The sequence below is a fragment of the Rattus norvegicus genome, chromosome 7, assembly GCF_036323735.1.
Source record: "Rattus norvegicus strain BN/NHsdMcwi chromosome 7, GRCr8, whole genome shotgun sequence".
Lineage (NCBI taxonomy): Eukaryota > Metazoa > Chordata > Mammalia > Rodentia > Muridae > Rattus > Rattus norvegicus.
This window is the reverse complement of record NC_086025.1, coordinates 85,294,551-85,304,105: the sequence shown is the minus strand read 5'-3', so window position 1 is coordinate 85,304,105 and position 9,555 is coordinate 85,294,551. Positions and strand designations below refer to the sequence as shown.

At 39.9% G+C, this 9,555-nt stretch overlaps 1 pseudogene; it reads left to right on the top strand.

Moving 5' to 3' along the window:
- Positions 1–1,035: 1,035 nt before the first annotated feature.
- Rps3a-ps6 (ribosomal protein S3a, pseudogene 6) lies at positions 1,036–1,872 on the top strand (annotated as a pseudogene).
- Positions 1,873–9,555: the final 7,683 nt, after the last annotated feature.

The following is a 9,555-nucleotide window of genomic DNA, read 5'->3' as shown; positions in this document are numbered from 1 at the left end:
ACAAATGTCACACCTTTTCTTTATCTGTGGATTTTGCCTTGAATCTTCACATAGAAGAAATACCTTGTGTACTATAGGGATACAATGCATGTCCAAAAACAAACAAACAAACAAAACAAAAACCAAAAACCTATGGCCTATAGGCATATAGGAAAGGGTAGAATAGAAGGTGGGACATCTGGTAAAAAGGATCCTGGGATAGAGTCATGAATTGCTTATAAGAAACAATGAAAGCAGAGCTATGAGGAGAGTGCAGCAAGTGTCTCTGTAAAGAAATTAGAGAGTCCTCACACCATCAATTGAAAAGTACGTCTGAAAACGCTAGGGAAAAAATAAGCAAACACACCAAACAGAAGTAGAAGGCCAGAAATAATCACAATAAGGGCTGAAATCAATCAGTTAGGGGTAAAGAACAATACAAAGAATCATCAAAGGCAAGAGCTGGTTCTTTGAAAAACTCAAGATGGACAAACCCTTAGCCAAATTTATTAAAAAACAGAGAAAGAGTATCCAAATAAATAAAATCATAAATGAAGAGGGAGACATAACAACAGACACTGATGAAATTCAAAGAATCATTAGGTCTTACTTCAAAAGCCTGTACTCCACACAATTGGAAATATAAATGAAATGGATAACTTTCTAGGCAGATACCACTTACCAAAGTTAAATCAAGATCAGGTAAATGATTGAAACAGCCCTATAACCCCTAAGGAAATAGAAACAGTCATTAAAAGTCTCCAAACCCGGGGTTAGGGATTTAGCTCAGTGGTAGAGCGCTTGCCTAGCAAGCGCAAGGCCCTGAGTTCAGTCCCCAGCTCCGAAAAAAAAAGAAAAAAGAAAAAGGAAAAAAAAGTCTCCAAACCCACCCACCCCTGAAAGAAAGAAAGAAAGAAAGAAAGAAAGAAAGAAAGGAAGGAAGGAAGGAAGGAAGGAAGGAAGGAAGAAAGAAAGAAAGAAAGAAAGAAAGGAAGGAAGGAAGAAAGAAAGGAAGAAAGAAAGGAAGGAAGAAAGGGAAGAGGAAAGAAAAGAAGAGAAAAGAAAAAAAGAAAAGAGAGCAGCACCATGGCAGTTGGGAAGAACAAGTGCCTGACGAAAGGTGGCAAGAAGGGAGCTAAGAAGAAAGTGGTTGATCCATTTCCTAAGAAAGACTGGTATGATGTGAAAGCTCCAGCAATGTTCAATATTAGGAACATTGGGAAAACACTAGTTACAAGGACTCAAGAAACCAAAATGGCATCTGATGGCCTCAAGGGTAGTGTGTTTGAAGTGAGCCTTGCAGATCTACAGAATGATGAAGTTGCATTTAGAAAATTCAAGCTAATTACTGAGGATGTTCAGGGCAAACACTGTCTGACTAACTTCCATAGCATGGATCTTACCCGGGACAATATGTGCTCCATGGTCAAAAAGTGGCAGACCATGATTGAAGCTCCTGTTGATGTAAAGACTACCGATGGGTATTTGCTCTGACTTTTCTGTGTTGGTTTCACTTAAAAACGCAACAACCAGATTAGAAAGACATCCTATGCGCAGCACCAGCAGGTCTGCCAGATCTGCAAGAAGATGATGGAGATCATGACCCGAGAAGAGCAGACAAATGACTTGAACGAAGTAGTTAATAAACTGATTCCAGACAGCATTGGGAAAGACATAGAGAAGGCTTTCCAGTCCATCTATCCTCTTCACGATGTTCTTTTGTTAGGAAAGTCAAAATGCTAAAGAAACCCAAGTTTGAATTGGGAACACTCATGGAGCTCCATGGTGAAGGCAGTAGTTCTGTCAAAAGAACTGGTGACGAGACAGGTGCTAAAGTTGAACGAGCTGATGGCTATGAACCACCAGTCCAAGAATCAGTTTAAAATCCAGATTTTTAATAGTGACAAATAAAAAGTCCTATTTGTGGAGAAAGAAAGGAAGGAAGGAAGGAAGGAAGGAAGGAAGGAAGGAAGGAAGGAAAGAAAGAAAGAAAGAAAGAAAGAAAGAAAGAAAGAAAGAAAGAAAGGAGTGAGTGAGCCCAGGGTCAGATGGTTGTGGTACCTTCTCCAAAATTGACCACATAATTGTTCACAAAACATGCTTCTACAGATACAAGAAGATTGAAATAATCACATGCATCCTATCAGATCACCACAGACTAAGGCTGGTCTTCAAAAACAACAAAAACAACAGAAAACCCACATATACATGGAGCGGAACAACGCTCTACCCAATGATAATTTGCTCAAGGAAGAAATAAAGAAAGAAATTAAAGACTTTTTAAAATTTAACAAAAATGAAGGCACAACATACCCAAACTTATGGGACACAATGGAAGCAATGCTAAGAGGAAAACTCATAGCTCTGGGTGCCTCCAAAAATAACCTGAAGAGAGAATAGACTAGTAGCTTGACAGCACACCTGAAAGCTCTAGAACAAAAAAAAAAAAAAAAAGCAAACACACCCAAGAGAAGTAGACAGCAGGAAATAGTCAAACTCAGGGCTAAAATCAACCAAGTAGGAAAAAAAAAAAGAACTATACAAAGAATCAACAAAACCAGACGCTGGTTCTTTGAGAAAAACCAACAAGATAGATAAACCCTTAGGCAGACTAACCAGACAACACAGAAACAGAATCCAGACTAATAAAATCAGAAATGGAAAGGGAGACATAACAACAGAAACTGAGGAAATTAAAAAAATTATCCTACAACAAAAGTCTATACTCAAGAAAACTGGAAAATCTGTAGGAAATGAACAATTTTCTAGACATATACCAGGTACCAGAGTTAAATCAAGATGAGAAAAACCATCTAAAGTGTCCCATATCCCCTGAAGAAATAAAAGCAGTCATCAAAAGTCTCCCAACCAAAAAAAGTCCAGGACCAGATTGGTGCAGAATTTTATCATGCCTTTAAAGAAGACCTAATATCAATACTCTTCAAACTATTCCACAAAACAGAAACAGAGGGAACACTACCCAGTTCATTCTATGTAGCCACAATTATGCTTATACCTAAACCATACAAAGACCCAAAAGAGAAAGACAACTTCAGACCAATTTCCATTGTGAATATCCGGGCAAAATTACGCACTCAAATTCTTGCAAACCAAATCCAAGAATACATCAAAACGATCATCCATCATGATCAAGGAGGTTTCATCCCAGGATGATTCAATATATGGAAATCCATCAACGTAATCCACTATATAAAGAAACTCAAAGAAAAAAAACTACATGACCATTTCATTAGATGCTGAAAAAGCATTTGACAAAATTCAATACCCCTTCATGATAAAAGTCTTGAGAAGATCAGGAATTCAAGGCTCCTATCTAAACATAGTAAAAGCAATATATAGTAAAGCAGTTGACAACATCAAACTAAATGGAGAGAAACTTGAAGCAATCCCACTAAAATCTAGTGGAACTAGATAAGGTTGCCCACTTTCTGCCTACCTATTTAATATAGTACTCAAAGTCCTAGCCAGAGCAATTAAACAATGAAAGGAGGTCAAAGGGATACAAATTGGAAAGGAAGAAATCAAAATATCACTATTTGCAGAAGATATAATAGAATATTTAAATGACCCCAAAAATTCCACCAGAGAACTCCTAAACCTGATAAACAAATTCAGCAAAGTGACTTGATATAAAATTAACTAAAACAAATTAGTAGCCCTCCTACACTCAAAGAATAAACAGGCTGAGAAAGAAATTAGGGAAACAATGCCCATTCGAAGAAGATCTCAGAAGATGGAAAGAACTCCCATGCTCATAAATTGGCAGGATTAATATTGTAAAAAAATGGCCATCTTGCCAAAAGCATCTACAGATGCAATCCCCATCAAAATTCCAACTCAATTCTTCATAGAGTTAAAAAGAGAAATTTTTAAATTCATTTAGAATAACAAAATACTCAGGATTGTGAAAACTATTCTCAACAATTAAAGTATTTTGGGGTGAATTACCATCCCTGACCTCAAGCTGTATTACAGAGGAATCCTGATTTAAAAAAACTGCATAGTATTGGTACAGAGACAGGCAGGTAGATCAATGGAATAGAATTGAAGACCAAGAAATGAACCCACACATCTATGGTCACTTGATCTTTGACAAAAGAGGTAAAACCATCCAGTGGAAAAAAAGACAGCATTTTCAACAAATGGTGCTGGTTCAACTTGAGGTCAGCAAGTAGAAGGATGCAAATTGATCCATTCTTTTCTCCGTGTGCAATGCTCAAGTCCAAGTGAATCAAGGACCTCGACATAAAACCAGATACACAGAAACTAATAGAAGAGAAAGTGGGGAAGAGCCTCAAACACATGGACACAGAGAAAAATTTCCTGAACAGAACACCAATGACTTATGCTCTAAGATCAAGAATTAACCAATAGGATCTCATAAAATTGCAAAGCTTCTGTAAGGCAAAGAACCCTGTCAGTATGACAAAATGGTAACCAACAGGTTGAGAAAAGATCTTTACCAACCCTACATCTGATAGAGGGATAATACCCAATATATACAAAGAACTCAAGAAGTTAAAGTTCTCCAGAGAAGGACCAAATAGTTGATTAAAACATAGGGTACAGAGCTAAACAATTCTCCACTTAGGAATATCATATGGCCAAGAAGCACCTAAAAAAAGTTCAACATAGTCATCAGGGAAATGCTAATCAAAACAACCCTGAGATTCCAACTCACACCAGTAAGATTAGCGAAAACTCAGGTGACAGCAGATGCTGGTGAGGATGTGGAAAAAGAGGAACACTCCTCCATTGTTGGTAGGATTGCAAGCTGGTACAACCACTCTGGAAATCAGTCTGGAGTTTCCTCAGAAAATTGGACATTGAACTACCTGACGACCCAGCTATATCTCTCCTGGGCATATACCCAAAAGATGCTCCAACATATGACAAGGACACGTGCTCCACTATATTCATAGCAGCCTTATTTATAATAACCAGAAGCTGGAAAAAACAGATGTCCTTCAACAGAGAAATGGATATAGAAAATGTGGTACATCTACACAATGAAGTACCACTCAGCTCTTAAAAACAAGGACTTCATTCTTAAGCAAATAGATAGAGGCAAAATACCTTTCTGATTGAAGTTACCCAATCACAAAGAATCACACATGATATAAACTCACTGATAAGTGCATATTAGCCCAAATGTTTGGAATACCCAAGATATAATTTACAGATCGCCTGAAGCTCAAGAAGAAGAAAGACCAAAGTGTGGTTGCTTTAGTACTTCTTAGAAAGGGGAACAAAATACTCACAGGAGGAAATATGGAGACAAAGTGTAGAGCAGAGACTGAAGGAAAGGCCATCAAGAGATTGCCACACATGGGGATCCATTCCACATGTAGTCACCAAATCCAGTCAGTACTGGGGATGCCAAGAATTGTATGCTGGCAAGAGCCTGTTATAGCTGTCTCCTGAGAGGCTCTGACAGAGCCTAGCAAATACAGAGGTGGATGCTTGCAGCTAACCTTTGAACTGAGAATGGAGTCCCAAAAAAGGAGTTAGTCCCAAAAAAAGAACTGAGGTAGTTGAGGGGGGTTGCAACCCCATAGGAAGAACAACAATATAACCAACCAGACATCCTAGAGCTCCCAGGGACTAAACCACTAACCAAAGAATACACATGGAGCGACCTATAGCTCCAGTAGCAATGTAGCAGAGGATGGCCTTGTTGGGCATCAGTGGAAGGAGAGGCTCTTGGTCTTGTGAAGGCTCAGTGCCCCAGTGTAGGGGCAGCCAGGGCAGGAAGATGGGTGGGAGTGGGTGGGTGGGTGGGTGGGTTAACACCCTCATGGAGGCAGAGGGTGAGGGGATGGGACAGGGGGTTCTGGAGCAGAAATTGGGAAGGATGGTATTTGAAATGTAGATAAAGAAAATATCCAATAAAAATGAAAAAAAAGAAACTTACTCTTAAAAATTGTTAACATTTTTTCAAGAGGATCATCCTAAGCAATTGCATCAAAATCTATCAAGCCATCTGTCTCTTTTATAAGCTTTCTGGTACCTGCTCTGCCCTCAACCATCAGCACTGTAGCTACTAAAGACTGAGATGGTTGTTACAGGATATGTTACCTGACTTCTTGACTAGTGTAGAACCCACTAATTCTCTCAGAGCACTGTCCAAAGGAACTGCTGATTTTGTTTGTTCTCAAATCTATCTTCTGTCTTTGTGATTGATGTTCAACTGGAGATCATCAACGGAAAGCAAGTATCTGAATCTAACACTTAATTGAATTCTAATTAACTTTTCATCCAGTTTCCAACATGCCCAGTAGGCAGATACTCTCCTTTTGTCTCCCTGCCTTCAGTCAGGCCTGGGACTTAAGCCTCCTCACTTCACCTGACACCCAGGCAGAAGCTCATAAATGTGTCACAGTGTGGGCATGCTGACTCTGCTCTCACGCCATCTCTCCACCACCCTGAACTGAAGAGCCATCCTATATCTTTAGTGGCCAGGTCACTACTGCTATGATAAGAAATATTTTTTACACAAACCAGTGGGTATATGAAGAATAGATGACCAACTATAGAAAAAGAAAAAATCTCTCATGCAGTTCTTAGCTTGCACTAAGATCAACCACTGCTAGATGCTGAATCAGACTAACAGAGTTATGTTGTAGGTGATATTTTCTGCTGACAACTCCTCTCTCCAATGATTCTGCCCTCCATGACTAGAAGGAAAAAGTATCTGTCTCTCCATAGCATTAAAATTTCTCTCAGTTGGTATCTAGAGTATCTCCTTACCCATGGCATAATTTCTTACTGAACCTATAACAAAAAGAACATCAGTTTTATCAAATGTAATGTAAAGTTACATACGTTAACAATGTTGTTTTAACATACATGTATTCAAGCACATGGAATTTAGAAGAAAAAAAACAAGTAAAAAAAAAAAGAAAGAAAGAAACAGAAACAAAACCAAGAGATCTTTTGTGTAGCGATTGATCATCATTGTTGGCTGACTAGATTAAGAGCTACCCAGAAGACTAGTGAGTCACACATCTGAGGTTCCTGTGGGGGTATATGTCCAGAGACAATCAGATCATACGGTCTTGTCTGTGTTAGTGAACAGATTAATCCCTTGGTGGTCAAAGTGTGATGGTATTATTGGGTAACAGTGCAGTAGACAGAGGTTGGAATTACTTGGAGAGCAGCTTACCTTGGCCTCTTCCTGAAATACTGCCTTCTCTTTTTTTGTCCACTGTGTAGAAGTTACCCCATCACACACTTCTGTGATGACAAATTCTATTTCTCAACAAATCCTGACACCTAGAGACAGGGAAAAGGACTCAATTCTCTTAGACTGTGAATCAAAATAAATATTTTTCATTTAAATTGTTTATTCTGTATATGGCCACAGTGATGAGAAAATTAATAATATGATGTTCCACTTCTCAGATAGTAAAGAGTAAAAATATGGGTAATTTTCAGTGCATGAGGATATCAGAAATTTGAATATTATAAAATATTAGTGAGAGTATATTTTGATGTTTCATTTTAAAGACAATTTTGTAAAAAATTGTAAAAGCTAATACCCTATAATTTAATAATTTGTGTCCAAGAATTGATCTTCATAAATTCTTGTATAGCATATATAAGAACATTTCATTTTAGTATTAATTATCATAGAAAATAGCACTCTTAATCAGCTTGATTATACTTCATAGGCATTGATCTTTATTTCTCTGTGTGTGTGCACACCAACCATGGAGAGCACTGTCTCCTGAGAGGATGACAAATACAGAGGCGAATGCTAGCAGCAAACCTTTGAACTGAGAATGGGGTCCCCATTGGAGGAGTTAGAGAGGATTGAAGATGCTGAAGGGGCTTGCAACCCCATAAGAACAACAATGCCAACCAACCAGAGCTCTCAAGGACTAAGCCACTGCCCAAAGAGTAAACATGGACAGACCCATAGCTCCAATTGCATATGTAGCAGAGTATGGTCTTGTTGGACTCCAATGGAACAAGAAGCCCTTAGTCCTGCCAAGGCTGGACCCCCCAGTGTAGGGGAATGTCAGGGTGGGGAGGCGGGAAAGGGGGGTGGTTGGGGAGGGGCAACACTCTTATAGAAAAAAGGGGAGAGGGAAGGGATAGTGGGCTTATGGTCAGGAAACCAGGAAAGGCAATAACATTTGAAATGTAAATAAAAATATCCAATTAAAACAAGAAATTATATATAAACTTTAAATTATACATAGCTTTAATGCTGTCTAGGAATCCATAACTTAAAATTAAAACTGTTTCAGAGCTAAACAGTCTAAAACTAGTGGTGTAGCCTTGATAATCTCATCTTCTAGCCCTGCTCCATTAGGCAGCTTCTTTTTTTGAAAAAGAACAACTAAAAATTATATATTGAGACTTCCTGTGTTTACCGGAAGTCCCACACCCGCGGATCCCGGCCCACAGCAGCTCTCTGCTCCCAAACCCCGTGGGAGAGAGACCTCACCGCCTGATCAGATGGGCACTCCTGAGGCTGCAGAGCAGAGGAGACCACCAACACTGCCCACCCCTGCCCACATCCCTGGCCCAAGAGGAAACTGTATAAGGCCTCTGGGTTCCCGTAGGGGAGGGCCCAGGAGCGGCAGGACCCCTGCGCCTGAGACACCGCCGGAACCTGAAGGAAACAGACCGCATAAACAGTTCTCTGCACCCAAATCCCGTGGGAGGGAGAGCTAAACCTTCAGAGAGGCAGACACGCCTGGGAAACCAGAAGAGACTGCACTCTGCACACATTGCTGATTCCATAGGAAAACACCAAACGCCATCTGGAACCCTGGTGCACGGAGGCTCCCGGAAAGAGCGGCACAGATCTTCCTGGTTGCTGCCGTCGCAGAGAGGACTTAGGCAGTACCCCACGAGCAAACTTGAGTCTTGGAACCACAGGTAGGACCAACTTTTCCCCTGCAAGAGACCTGCCTGGTGAACTCCAGACACAGGCCCACAAGAACAGCTGAAGACCTGTAGATAGGAAAAACTACATGCCCGAAAGCAGAACACTCTGTCCCCATAACTGGCTGAAAGAAAACAGGAAAACAGGTCTACAGCGCTTCTGACACACAGGCTTATAGGACAGTCTAGCCACTGTCAGAAATAGCAGAACAAAGTAACACTAGAGATAATCTAATGGCAAGAGGCAAGCCCAGAACCCAAGCAACAGAAACCAAGACTACATGGCATCATTGGAGCCCAATTCTCCCACCAAAATAAACATGGAATATCCAAACACAACAGAAAAGCAAGATGTAGTTTCAAAATCATATTTGATCATGATGCTGGAGGACTTCAAGAAAGACGTGAAGAACTCCCTTAGAGAACAAGTAGAACCCTACAGAGAGGAATCGCAAAAATGCCTGAAAGAATTCCAGGAAAACATAAATAAACGAGTAGAAACCCATAGAGAGGAGACACAAAATTCCCTGAAAGAATTCCAGGAAAACACAATCAAACAGTTGAAGGAATTAAAAATGGAAATAGAAGCAATCAAGAAAGAACACATGGAAACAACGCTGGATATAGAAAACCAAAAGAAGAGACAAGGAGCTGTAG